Here is a 14,973-nt window from a genome sequence, read left to right on the forward strand (position 1 = left end):
TGTTAATTATAACATGTCAAATGACAGAAGGGCTTAAGAAAATAACCAAATATTCAGTTTGATAGATAGATAGATAGATAGATAGATAGATAGATAGATAGATAGATAGATAGATAGATAGATAGATAGATAGATAGATATATATACATACACACACACACATTTTAAATTTTGCCCCCCCAGAGGTAGTCCTGGCCGCCCCTTGGCCCCCCCAACTTTAAAAGTCTAGCTCCGCCACTACCTGCTGCACCGAGCAAAAAGAAGAAGGGAGGAAAGCTGGTGCTAACGTTAGCACACCCGCAGCTAGCCAAAACGACAAAGACGCTGCTTGGACTGACATGGAGGAGTTGCACTGTGAGTAACGTGGAAGAAGCTAACACTCTAAAAGAAGATACCATAGTGGAACCGGTCTCCAAGAATATTGAAGAAATGTTGGACAGAAAAGTAGCTGCAATTCTTAAACCAGTATCTGAACTCGGAGAAACTCGACAGAATGACGCAGCGAATATCTGCGGCTGAACAGCGCATTTCTGATCTGGAGGACGAATCGACAAGAAGCGCGCGCAGACTGGACGGTATGGAGGAAAAGATTAAAAGGGGACTGGAAAGACTGGACAGCTTCGAAAACCAGAGCAGGCGCCAGAACATTAAGATTATGGGACTAAAGGAAGGCAGTGAACCGGTGGCTTTTTTCGGGGCGTGGATTCCAAAAGTCCTGGGGCTGCAGCAGACACGGATAAAAATTGAAAGAGCCCACAGCACCGGACCCCCGGCGGGGCGAAATGACCGAAACCATCCGCGAGCAGTCCTGGTGAGGCTGCACAACTACATCGATAAACAAAGGATCCTCAGCGCTGCAAGGATCAAGGGGATAATTCAAGTGGAAGATCGCAGAGTCTCCGCAGAGGTGGTTGGAAAGAGACAGGAGTCCGCAGACGCTCGGCGACAGCTGCGAGAGGTCAAATACGCGTTCCTGATCCCCGCCGTGATCAAGATCTTCAACCAAAATGGGCCGACATCATCTCTCTCCAACATGAAAGAAGTTAACGAATTCGTGAAGACACTTCCTAAATGACTTCACAGGAATCTCTCCACACGTCCAAGTGTGAATAAACGACTGAGTATAATGAGAATAAAACAATGGTGAATATTCAAAAAGAAAACAGACTGGTTTTCTTTTTGAAAATTCACTACTGCAATTCAGCTTGTTTACACTGTTTTATAAATAAGGGATAAAGTGTTGAGGTAAAACATTGTTATTACACCCAGCAAGTGTTTATCCACGGTGGCTTGATATTCAGACCCAGAGAGGGCAGGGAACTTAATACTTTAATTTATTTTTTTTTTTTCTCTGTGTTTTTTCACTACCTTGGAATACCATAGTGGGTAGGGGCGCAACTACACATTATTCAGGTGGTATGACGAGCTTGTTATTGTTATTTTTATCTCGTTATGTAGCTTGTTACAGTTACAGTTTTCTTGTTAGAGGATGGTTCAAGCTTTGTTTTGGGTTTTTGCTTGGAACCTTTTCGTTGGTTTATCAGCACAAAACACAATCTGAGGCAGGCATGTTGCAGGTTAAACTTAAATTTGAATCTTACCTGCATATTTTTAAAATACAGCGTCAAGTAACATATTGATATACTCTGATGATGAGCATTAAGGTTTGCACATGGAATGTAAAAGGTTCTAATAACGTAATAAAAAGGAAGGCTATTCTAAATAGTTTAAAGAAGGACGGAACCCAAGTAGCATTTTTACAAGAAACTCATTTTACGGATGATGAACATAAAAAAATATTTAAGAGAATGGCTGGGGCAAGTTCATTTCTCATCATGTTCAACAAACAAAAGAGGGGTTATAATTTTAATACATAAAAATCTCCCTTTCACAGTTCTAGACACGTTTACAGACACAGAGGGTAGAATCATATTGATTAAGGGTGTTCTTTATGGAGAGAGTTTTTTGCTTGGTAGTGTATACGGCCCAAATGTATACGATGAGGATTTCTTTGCAGCGCTTCTTAACCAAATTGCTGAAATGGACTGCCCAAACATACTTATCGGAGGTGACTTTAATTGCTCTCTATGCCCTCTCATGGACAGGTGTCCTCCCCAAAACATTCAGTCTAAGAACTGAATGTTCTTAGACTGAATCCAGTTCTAAAAAATATTTTAGAACTGGATTTAACTGACATATGGAGGCATCCCCTTAACAAAAAATTTTACCTTTCACTCATTGCCACATTCAACAATGACGCGCATCGACTATTTGTTTGTCGAATCATTTGGTCCATTCTGCAGAGAAATCAGAGATAGGAACAATTTCCCTCTCTGACCATGCTCCTGTGAGGCTGGCGATACAACCGCCCAGAAAACTGGACCGCACAGCTTCATGGAAGCTGAATAGATTGCTGCTGCTAAACGAAGACTTTACTGAATTACTAGAAGAGCAGACAGATTTTTATTTACAACTCAATGACAATAATAACACTGACCTCAGATTGGTATGGGATGCATATAAGGCATATATGCGAGGGATAATAATATATTCCAGCTGTAAGAGGAAAGAAAGATTAGCAGAACAAAATAAAATTTAAAATCAAATTAAAAGACTTGAAAACGACAATATCATCACGAAATCAGTTAAAATTCTGGGAAACTTAAAGCAGCTCGGGCCTCATTATCAGATATTATAACAAAGAAAGCTGAAAAGGATATATTATTTGCACAACAAAGGTTCTTTGAACACGGCAATAAACCAAACAAATTCTTGACAAAACTAGTAAACAAGTCAGTCTCCTGGCACAAACTTTATATCCTCAATTCAGGACAAAGAGGGCCATCGTCATATGGATAATAAGCATATAAATGAATGTTTTAAACGGTTTTATAAAAACTTGTACTGCTCTGAAGTAAAAACAGACACATTAGAACATGTATGGCTGGATAACCTAAATATACCACAATTGTCACTAGAACAGGCAAACTTATTAGAAGGACCCGTAACAACCCTAGAAATCAAAAAGGCTATCTCTTCACTCCAAACTGGCGAATGCCCAGGTGCTGATGGTTATCCTGTCGAATTTTTAAAAACTTTAAAAGGCAAAATTAGCACATTATTACGAGTCTTTAATAAATCTCTAGAAGAATCTAAACTACCTGCTACCATGTATATAGCAAATATCATTGTAATTCCTAAAAAAAGACAAAGACCCAGAACAATGTTCGTCATATCGACCCATTATCTTGCTTAGTGTGGATGTGAAGATTTTATCTAAAATTTTGGCTACCAGACTGGAAAAGGTAGTTTCTAACATAGTCAATATAGACCAAACCGGCTTTATTAAGGAACGTCTTTCATCAAATAACACTAGACGACTTATTAATATTATTCAACACCTTAATCCAGTGGTTCTCAAATAGTGGGGCGCGCCCCCTTTGGGGGGCGCGGTGCGATACCTGGGGGGGCGCGTGTGACCCTGGGGAACAGGCTTTTGTTTTATGGGCTGTACTAGTATAAAGTGTAATTGCGCATCCACTACAGTAGGCGGCAGTGGCACTGTCATTGTTACTTTTGTCACATTTGCGACAGTGCAACATTTTACGACTTACAAGACAACAGGTTTGCCTTGGTTAGCAGTGTTGAGTCAACAGAAAGCTCTGACTGCGTTCTGTCTATAGTAGCGGTTCTCAACGTGGGCGGTACCGACCCCCAGGGGGCGTTCAGAGGTCGGCAGGGGGGCGCTGGCGGAAATTTTTACAAAAGGGGGGCAACTAGGATGCTTTTGGGGGGCGTTTGGTCTAAGGTAAACTTTACACCTTAAATGCACAACAATACCAGTTTAGACTTTGAACAACTTGGTAAAACTGTATTGTGTAACATTAAATCATGCTTGGCTGCAACTGTATCGATGGCAGCTCCTCTTCTATTGGAGCTACTCATTTACTCTACTCATTTAAATAAAGAAATCCCTCCATGGGTGATACCACGATCGTTCATTTTATAGCGTTAACACCGGTGCTGTAAGTGGTCCGGTATGAAACGGGTTTGAGGGAACAACACAGCACTTTTAAATTTCAATAATCAGAATACCGAAATTGTTTCCGTTGTTTTAAAAGGTTTATGTCAGTCTGCCTTTTCCCCATCGATATGTTTCCCGACCGCCCTGCACCTTAGGGAGTTAAAAAAAAAACAAAAAAAACGCCGCGCACATTGCTCAAAATTCTGAAACATGAGAAGCGGGCAAAACGGAGCGACGAACTAGATGTGAATTATGGCATAAAAACAGAATCCGACGCTGAACAGTGAAAAAATCAACACATGATGTGAAACACATGATGATTAGGAGGCGCAGCAGGTGATGAGATTACTGATGATCAATAAATGATAATGATTTAGCAACAGTAAAGAAACTAAAGTGGACATAGCAATAAACCAAGAGAGGATAACACTAATCAAATGAAACTAAATGGAAATGAATGAAGAACAAAATGCAAGAATTAACTAAGAAACTAAAGTAAATACGGAGGAATAAACTGGTATGGCAAGACCTTTCGAGCAATAATTAATACAGAGACTGTATGGCAAGAATAAACACACTATTTCCAGATAAAAGGTAAAATAATATTGTTGAAGTGCCATGGGTAGGGGCGCAACTACACATTATTCAGGTGGATGCGAAAACATAAATCGGCGCCCCCCACGAAGGAGCGTAGAAACATACGCTCGTTATGTGCACGTTATGTGCGCGAGGTGAAGGAGCGTAAGGAGCGCTGAAGTGTAACATAATCGGTGTGCCGATTCAAAACATCTACAATAATGATAGTAACATTAATAATAAAATAATTGTCAGTGCAAAGTAGCCTACAGATTTTTTGGTGGGGGGCGGTGAGGGACCTGGATAAAGGCTAGGGGGGCGCTGGCCCGAAAAAGGTTGAGAAACACTGGTCTATAGCCTCCGTTATTCAACATAACAACCCCCAATATGAAAAAGTTTTTAACAGGGATGAAAAGAAAAGCGGAGAGAGACAAAGATAATGAGACAAAAAAAGTCACCCGAAAGCTAAGACGAGGAAATACGACGAAGCGTATTTAGCGCTTGGTTTCACTGTCACTACAGTTGGAGAAGAGGAAAGACCGGTGTGTTTGCTGTGTCTAAAAATGCTCGCAGTGGACAGCATGAAGCCAAATTAATTAGCACGTCACTTAAATACGTTACACTCCAATCACGCCGATAAGTTGCTAGAGTTTTTTTCAGCGAAAACGTGCTTAATATTGCCAACAGTCATCCCGCTTTGTGAAGGCTACTTCAGTAAACCATCGAGCGCTGATAGCATCATATAAGGTGGCGTACCAAATTGCGCAGTGCAAAAAGCCCCACACCATAGCAGAGGAGCTGATACCGCCTGCAGCATTAGACATGGTCTCTGTCATGCTGGACGACGCCAGTGCAGCAAAACTAAAAACTATCCCTCTGTCCCATGACACTGTCGCCAGACGTATAGATGACATTGCTAACGATCTTCAAGAACAGCTGGTAGATAAACTTTTTTGTAAATATGTCAGAGTCAGAGCCACAGCTGAAGAGCTTTTCAAATTCTGGACTACTATGAGCAAAACATGCTCATTGTAGCCATTAAACCTGACTTCCTCCTCATTTTGATCAAAAAAAGAAAGAAAAAATGAGCACAAATTGTTTAATTCATTTTTGTTTTGTAGGTTCAATTGTTTTATATATTGTGCTCCTGAGTTAATGTTGCTGAACTGAATATAAATTAGTTATTTTTTTTAGTTTTTGTAGTTTATTAGTTATTATAATTATTAAATATTATTTATTGATTTGATTTAATTTTGCAATGGTGCAATTAGTTGGTCAAACATGTTTACAGTTTAAACAAGGATTTATTTATTTTTAATTTCAGGTATTGATGCACTTAAAAAGTGTTGCACACTTAAAACACGATTTAATAAAGTTATTCTTTGTAAGTTTGACCATATGTCTTTTTTTTCTTTTCTTTAATGTTAAGGATAAAATGTTATGCAGAGACGGATAGTCACGGTGGGAAGTGGGGGGCGCGAATAGTTTTCTTCTTGCTAGCGGGGGGGCGTAACAGAAAATAATTGAGAAGCACTGCCTTAATCAGACACAAACCCCAGGCATCATCGTCTCAATGGATGCAACTGGGTAAAACTTCTTAATAGAAATCCTTCAGCATCTGTCTTGACAAATGGCCTCCTGTCTGCACCATTTGGGTTGGGAAGGGGGACAGCACAGGGAAGTCCTCTCTCTCCACTGCTATTCTCCCTGGCTATAGAGCACTTGCAATTGCAATTAGACAAAGTGAAGATATTAAAGGTATATTAATAGGAACAAAAGTGTACAAAAGATTATTATACGCTGATGATATCATTTTAACATTGACAGACCCTGTAAAATCTATCCCAGCTCTAATTGACTCCGTCAATAAATTTAGTAAGATATCTGGGTATAACTGGTCAATTACGAAAAATAAGAAATTATGCTTTTGGGTTTCTGTGACCGGGGAGAGCCAGCATTCATCAAACCATTTCGATGGGCTCCTACAGGGTTAAAGTATCTTGGAATACGCATGACATCTAAAACTGATCAACTGTTTCCCCGAAAACATCAGTCCTACAATCTCTCATATTAAGGATAAATTGGCGAGATGGAAGAGGCTTCCCATATCCTTTCTGGGGAGAGTTAACCTTGTTAAGATGATAATTCTCCCTCAGTTAATTTATCCAGTGTCTATGCTGTTTTTGTTTATTGACTCTAAAGACTTAGCTGGAATAAATAAAGCAATATCAGAATTTATTTGGGCGGGCAGGAAACCTAAAATTAAAACTGAAGTTCTACAACTTCCCAGAGCCTTAGGTGGATGGGCTCTGCCCAAAATTGAGAATTATGTATTGTCTTTACATGCAAGAATTATTTCAATGTGGGCTACCCAAAAGCATGATAATGCATGGCTAAGGTTTGAAGAAAGTGTTTGTAAACCCTACGACCCAATAAATCTGTTAAATAAACGACGAGAACTCCCAGCCATTGCTAAAGATAATTTTCTAATTACTAATACCATTAAGGCATGGAATATTCTGAAGAAAATGTTTGGACAGAATAAAAACTTTTCATGTCTGACAACACTGGTAGACAACCCGGATTTGACAGTAGAGGGCGCTGGTCCTGATCTTAGGTCATGGCGGGATGCTGGCGTTGCTAGGATGCATGATCTATGGCATAGTGGAAAATTCAAGACATTTGAAGATTAAATAACACAATATGGCATTGCTTCCAGGCACTTCTATAAATACCTTCAACTAAGGCATTATGTTAAGGCAAAAACTGACTCATTAGAGGTGGATTGTTATTTACTTGATAAAACTATTCTTGATTGTCATAAACGTTTATGACAATAGAATCATAATTATGGCATAGAATCTTGACACAAATCTCCCACGTTGGAGATTTGTGTCAAGATTCTATGCTGAGTTACAAACGCTAAGGAAAGATTACTTGGAGAATTTACAATCCACTTGGAACAGAACTCTGAAAAGCACAATTAATTCAGAAGCATTGGAAGACATCTTGACTCTGCCTTCCAGAATCTCAGTATGTAACCGATATAAAGAAATACAATATAATATTTTACACAATGTATACATATCTCCATATATATATATAGCAAGCTCTCCAAACTGTCCTAAATGTAAAGTAGCTACAGGAACTAGAATTCACTGCCTATGGGAGTGTAAAATTATAGAGGCATTCTGGCAGGCAGTGTGTCGCGAAATCAGCTCTGCTATAGGACAAACAGTGCATCCTGGTCCAGTGCTTTGTCTACTTGGACTCATACCCACTCACATGGGTACTCACAAAGAGACTGTGCAATTCTTATTAATGTTGGCTAGAAAAGTAATAATGGCTAAATGGATAGGTTGTGATGCCCCATCGATCCAGCTATGGAAAAACCTATTTTCTGAAGTAATTGTATTAGAAAGATTGAGATACTGTCTGGATGGAAAATTTTATGCCTTTAAAAGAAGATGGGAACATGTTCTTAAATATTTCAAAATTAACAAACCAATAAAGTGAACCTAAATGACATGTCATTGAGTCTGTAGCTCAACTGGTGCCTGTCAAGAGAATGCTGTGATTTATTTACATGCCTCCAAATTTTCTCTTCTGATTCTTGCAGCTGTGCTGTGTAAGTGTTGTCTTTTTTTTATCTGTTTGTTTGTCTGTATAAATCTCAAAATGCTTAATAAAGATAGTATGAAAAAAAACTGGTGATAAATCCATCCATCCATCCATTTTCTTGCACCCTTTTTCCCTCAGTGGGGTCGGGAGGGGTGCTGGTGCCCATCTCCAGCCAACGTTTCGGGTGTGAGGCGGGGTACACCCTGGACAGGTCGCCAGTCTGTCGCAGGGCAACACAGAGACACACAGGACACACAACCATGCACACACACACTCACACCTAGGGGCAATTTGGAGAGGCCAATTAACCTGACAGTCATGTTTTTGGACTGTGGGAGGAAACCGGAGTACCCGGAGAAAATCCACGCACGCACAGGGAGAACATGCAAACTCCATGCAGAAAGACCCCAGGCTGGGAATTGAACCCAGAACCTTCTTGCTGCAAGGCAACAGCTCTACCAACTGCGCCACTGTGCAGCCCGGTGATAAATCTATTTATTTATTAATAAGCTTCTTGCAAACAACCATAAGTTAGAGCATCTGGTTAGAAATAATTTAGAATGCTCATTAAGTAAAACTATACTCATGTGCCTAAAACTATACATTAAATGATGCCATTCTGAATAACAGTGGCAGTCTGTCTGAACTTCTGCCAGACAAATATTTGATCAGAATAATTTTGTTCAGTTCCAGTTATGCTACTTGTATTAAGAAATAATTGTATTGCACTTTATAACAACCAGTCATGTTAACTAGGCATTTGTCTGCCAGTCTACCATTCTGACAGTGTGCAGCAAGGGACAATTTTGGAATGGTATTTAAATAAATGCTGGAATATGATGACATTTTTTGTTTTTGTTAATTTTTTAAGTGACCACAATGAATTGAGTCATCACTGACTATGAGAATGTCCAGAAGAGATTCACCAAGTTTGAATTCATGAAAAGGCTTTCACCATGATTAACTATTGCAAGAACAGTTGTAATTTCTGAGCATTTCTGGACACCTTCAAAGAGCCGCTTCTGGGAAATGAAAACAAGAAGATTTTCTGTTTTCAGAGCAATAGCCTTCAAAGGAAGGCTATTGCGAAGGAGATGGCTGACATAATCAAAGCAAAAAATGTTACTGTTGAAAGAACTTATTTTCTTAAATTAAAGAATAAGTAATTCTGTTTTAGTTTTTCGATCAGTATTTCAGAGTAACAATATAGTAACAATAGTAATATTAATGAAACTGACCAGACGTTAAACCCTCTGTTATCTTAGAGCAAGTTATCTTTTGTTTTATTCCAATGTACAAAGGGTTTGTTCTACAGTCATGATGGTAGTTATAAGTAGTCCAGTATGTTTCACTTCATTTAAGGTAAGACTTAATATCAATGACTCTGTTAGCATAGCATTTGACACTGTAATACTAAATTACATCTTTATAATGGGTGCTCAAAAGTAAAATTTTATATTAATGACACTTAATGACATTTTCATAACTGTTGCTACTAGTTTCAATTTACTTGAGATAAAAGTTAATATTAATGACACCGTAATGACACTTAATGACTTCGTCATAACTGTTACTTGTTTCACTTGCGGAAAAAGTTAATATTAATGAAACTTAATGACATCTTCATAACTGTTGCTACTTGTTTCACTTGAGGTAAAAGTTAATATTAATGACACCGTAATGACACTTAATAACTTTGTCATAACTGTTACTTGTTTCACTTTACTTGAGGTAAAAGTTAATATTAATGACACTTAATAACATCTTCACAACTGTTGCTACTTGTTTCACTTTACTTGAGGTAAAAGTTAATATTAATGACACCGTAATGACACTTAATGACTTCGTCATAACTGTTGTTACTTGTTTCACTTGCGGTAAAAGTTAATATTAATGACACTTAATGACATCTTCATAACTGTTACTCGTGTCACTTTACTTAATTACACTTAATGACATTTTCATAACTGTTGCTACTTGTTCTACTTGAGGTAAGTGATATTAATGACACTAATAACACTTAATGACATATTCATAACTGGTGCTACTTGTTCCACTTTAGTTGATGTAAAAGAAATTGTTAATGAGTCTGTTATTAAATCATTTCACAGTGTAATAAAGCTTAATGAAATCTTTATTGCTTGTCCTACTTGTTTTGCTTTATTTCAGGGAGTTGAAATATTAATCATTGTTTTGTTAAAGCTTTTGCTAGTGTAATAATTAAATCATTATGACTACTATTATGACAAATTAATGTTAGATCATGATTTCTTGGTAAATGACAAGTTGTCATAATGAAGACAATTTTGTCTAGGTTAATTACAATTTGTCATAACAAAGACATTTTTGGCGAGGTTAATGACAAGTTGTCATAACGAAGCATTTTTGGCAAGGTTAATGACAAGTTGTCATAACGAAGACATTTTGTCTAGAATAATGTCAAATTGTCATAACGAAGACATTTTGAATAATATCAACTTTGTATTAAGTGCCATTATTTACCGAATTACACTTTATGACAACAGTCATAAATATTCATGAAGACTTATTGATGTTCATGACAGTCTTATTCACCCCCTTCAAATAAAGTGTTACCCAGTCATGTTATGCTGTCATAACATGACTGTTTTAACAAATATGGAAAAAACATATTTGTAAAAGTTTCATACCATATATTAAACCTTGCCTTACAAGTTTCTTATTTTTAATTTTAGTTGAAGTTTTTAATGAGTTATGCAAATAAACAATCATGAAGACGACATGTAAATGTCTTTTTGTTTATTAATCATTTTTATTTGTTATGATCCACCTGTTCGAGCTGTTTGAGTTTTATTTTTAATCAGTTTTAATGAGATGCTTTTAGTGTTATTATCATTGGGTAACACAGTACTTGGTGTTACAGGGATCCCTTGCGATAATGCGGTTCACCTTTTGCGGTCTCACTGCTTCGCAGATTTTTTTGTGCAGGTTTTTTCACAGTGTATTGTGTTCTGCATCCTAATTGGCTAAATTGTCTCCTAGCTCCTTCTCTACCTGTGTGCCAATAATGTTACGGTATTTACATATAAGTTATACAGATTGGCCATTCAGGAGATTAAAGCTGAAAACTTTGAATGCATGCTGGAAAAAACTGTATCCAGAATCAACGCAAAACCTGACTGGAGGCTCGCTTGATTTCACTTATCGCGGGTTATTTTCGGAACGCAACCCCCGCGAAAATCCAGGGATCACTGTACTTTCAAACAACTGAAAGTAATACAGTTCTTTGTATTACTGTTCAGTACAAAGAATAGTAATTAGTTGTTTGTATTGAGTTTGTTCTTCCTTATGTCCTTTTATGTGCATTTTGCTTTAGACTATAAGGTCTTAGCTTTTGGTTAGTTAGATCTTCTGTGTTTCCATTCAGGTTCTCTTGTGCATATTACCTTCTCTCAGCTCCCTAGCTGCTCTGCATCTTGTTTATTGGACTTATATGATTTCCATCTCAAGCATTATATCTCAAAGAAACTCCTTAGTTTCTTTCTCTCACTGTTGGATTCTACAGTTGCCCCTATCCAAGTGCCTCTGTGTTTTTCCTTCATGTTTTGTGGTAATAACAATCATAAACTGTTGCAAATAGACAAATGCAAAAAAGCATTTGATTGGAGCACTGTTTTTACATGCAGAATCATTATTAATCATCTGAAAATGGACCTTCTAACATCATAAATAAGACTAGTTCAAGACAACAGGGAAATAAAAGAGCTTGTTTTTCTCAGAGGAAAGTCATTTAAAGGGACTTTTGAGGCATGTTCTACATCTCTATTAGGAAACTCTGTTCCCTGCTAAGCCAGGAAATATGTACATGAACAAGATGTGGCCTCACCTTGAGGCTAAGCACTCGTCCATGTAATGACATGATGTTTGCTGGTGACCTCTGACATTCATACAGTCAGCAGGGGGTAAATGTCCTACAAAAACATCGGTAACACTTTATTTGATGGGGTGTGCATACGACTGGCATGACACTGTCATAATCATGATAAAACATCTGTCATGAACATGGAGTCTTTATGAATATCTGTGATAGTTGTCATGAAGTGTCATTTGATAAATAATGACACTTTTAATGCAAAGTTGGCACTTTAATGGACTTTCAATGCAATTTCTACAGCAACTTTGCATTAAAATTATTATTTACCGAATTACACTTCATGACAACAGTCATACACATTCATAAAGACTCCTTCATGTTCACGACAGATGTTATGTCATGTTTATGACAGTGTCATGTCAGTCTTATGCACACCCCGTCAAATAAAGTGTTACCAAAACATCAGTAATGACCTTATGAGGCTTTTATTGGAAATAATTTTAATGTAAAATGTTTTAATATAATGATGGTCTAATTTCTGCTAATATTATCATAATCATTCTATCTTTTTCTTTATTGTTTCTCCTTTTCCTGGTGGCATAGAAAGGGTTCCATTGCATCACTTTTACTTTGAGGAAGTTTACTGAGCTGTTTAACTCGAACAGGCTTCAGATTTTATTTTTCTGCATTCTTTTAACACTTTAACACAACACCTTCCTGGACCTCCCACCCACAGAAAGCAGCCTGTAATCAGCCTCGGAGCTGAGGAACATGTTGCAGCCTGTTCACTCAGACAATGCTTGTGTTTTAGGAGTTGAAAAGATCTTGTTTAAAAGTGCCAAGATGGAGTTTCAGATGGTTCTGAGCAGTAGTGTGCATCTGACTTCAGCAAAATATCAGCACTACCCGATTTCTTCACCCCTGTGAATTGTGTTGTGATTCAATCCATTTGATTTTGTAAGTTCATCTGATTTGACCTGAGAATACCCTTATACATAGTATACCTTAAAAAATATTCACACCCATGAAATGGTTTACATTTTCTCACCTTACACTACAAACTTTACTGTATTTTATTTAGATTTTACCTGACAGATTGAGGGGAATCAAATGGGTAATTAGTTTTTAATATTTTTAGAAATAAAAATCTAAAAAGCATGGCATGTAGTTGTACTCAACCTTGTTTAATAAAGTAATTTAGTAGTTTACATTTAGTCAAAGCAACTGATTGCACTGTATCCTCCTGCATTAATTATGCTGGAGACATCACTGCTAAAACTCACCCCACAGTAAAACTCAAAGTTGGCCAAAAGAGTCGTCTTTGGAGCTCAGCTATAAAGTCTTCATAGAATAAATTTGTGGCTGCAACAAGAAGAATATCTGAAATAGTCTTCAGATTAAACCACAAACAATCCCATTTTTAATAGTCTTCCAGAATAAATTCTTATTTATGATGAGAAGAAACGACATTGCAGCAATGCCAGCTCCTAAAAAGAAACGATGTGGTATGGTGGAAGAACATGAAGAATTAGGACAGAGCCCTGAGTCTAAAAACAGCCAGCACCTTAATGAAGAACTAGAGCCCTGACCAAGAGCCAGAGGTTACCAGTCAACATCAATGCTTTCTGTCAGATATGCCATGAAATGACAACCAGCACCAAACTGGAAAAATTTTCACATCTGAGTAAATAGCTCACTCATTCTTTCACTGATGCAGTGTATAGTTCATATCCACTTACTGTGGAAAAATGCAAAATGCTCTTTGATCTCTCAATAAAGATCTGCATGGCCCAGTGACTGATGACCATCCCATTGGGAAGGCCTTAGATGGAGGAAAGAGTTCTGGGAAAGGTCCCGGTGTTAACCAAAGCATTAACAAGACTTAAGCCCATCTACTTCCTATCAAGTTGGACAATGAGTCTTCTCATGTCAAAGTAAAGACAAGCGAAGACAACGCCCCCATCAGAAAGGCTTGGACAGTTATTCCGCTACTGGCCTGTCAATAAGCAGAATGTTCAGTCTGTTGAGTGTTAGCTTGGTCTAACAGAAGATACTGCTTTAAACCCATAGGAGAACAAAGTACTCTCCCTAATCCAAACCCAAACCAAACATTTATCTTAACCCATTGGAGCAGCACTTTGCTCTAGCCGACTTAAAAAGGGTCATTACAAAGGCTTTCACAATTTATTTTCTGCTGGTTTTGAAAAATGTCATGATATGTCCCATTTGTTACACCATAACAATATACCCTGTAATGACATAATGAAGACGAACTTGGGTAGGCTGAGAATTCTAACAAATCCAGCTCTCAGAATTCAATATGGCTTTCATTCACATTAGCCTGGTGAAAATCAACTGATTATTCTACGCTTCGCTTCATCCAGAAGTTCTCAGCTATTGAGAAACAATTTCAGCTGGAGGCGTTGACAATGTTGAAGTTTGCAACAGCTGGATCTGATTCTTCCCAATTGCTAATGTTTGGTCATGACATATGTAATGCAACTAACCAGAAGAAGCTGCAAAATTTGATGTGATGTAAACAACCTTGTGGGAATAGGGTCACAACATCTTAACCAGCAATAAAATATCTTAAACGTTCCTCTTACTCTGACTTTAATTGCTCAGTATTTGTAAACATGGGTAGCTCTGTACATAGACATTCTGCAGAGATAGCAGGTATTGGGTGCCGAGATGTGACAAGCCTTAAAAATGTTTTAAGTAAAATGCATCTATATCCACATATCATATATTAGAAAGTGCAGGTATATTTGAACAGTTAGTTAGCATCTATACTTCTACTCAGTCTACTGTAACCACAGTTACTTTTGGAATGTGTCATGCAACAAACAGCTCTGCTCCACAGCTGGGTATTCATCTAGTCACCGCATCTTTTAATTTC

General features: G+C 37.7%; 1 protein-coding gene across 4 annotated transcripts in view; it reads right to left on the reverse strand.

Moving 5' to 3' along the window:
• Window positions 1-14,973, reverse strand: part of frem1a (Fras1 related extracellular matrix 1a) — a 206,831-nt gene that overhangs the window by 191,331 nt on the left and 527 nt on the right. The window contains exon 1 of one of the 4 annotated variants that reach the window (XM_017310425.2): window positions 13,358-14,002. The exons of 2 other annotated variants lie outside the window; for them this stretch is intronic. The gene's annotated coding sequence lies outside the window, so the exon portion shown is untranslated. Of the gene's footprint in view, window positions 1-2,497; window positions 7,434-13,357; window positions 14,003-14,973 lie in introns of those variants that run through there. One more of the 4 variants, XM_017310423.2, reaches the window with a different exon arrangement.

This window comes from Poecilia reticulata, chromosome 18 (assembly GCF_904066995.2).
Source record: "Poecilia reticulata chromosome 18, P_reticulata-male-v2, whole genome shotgun sequence".
Taxonomy (NCBI): domain Eukaryota; kingdom Metazoa; phylum Chordata; class Actinopteri; order Cyprinodontiformes; family Poeciliidae; genus Poecilia; species Poecilia reticulata.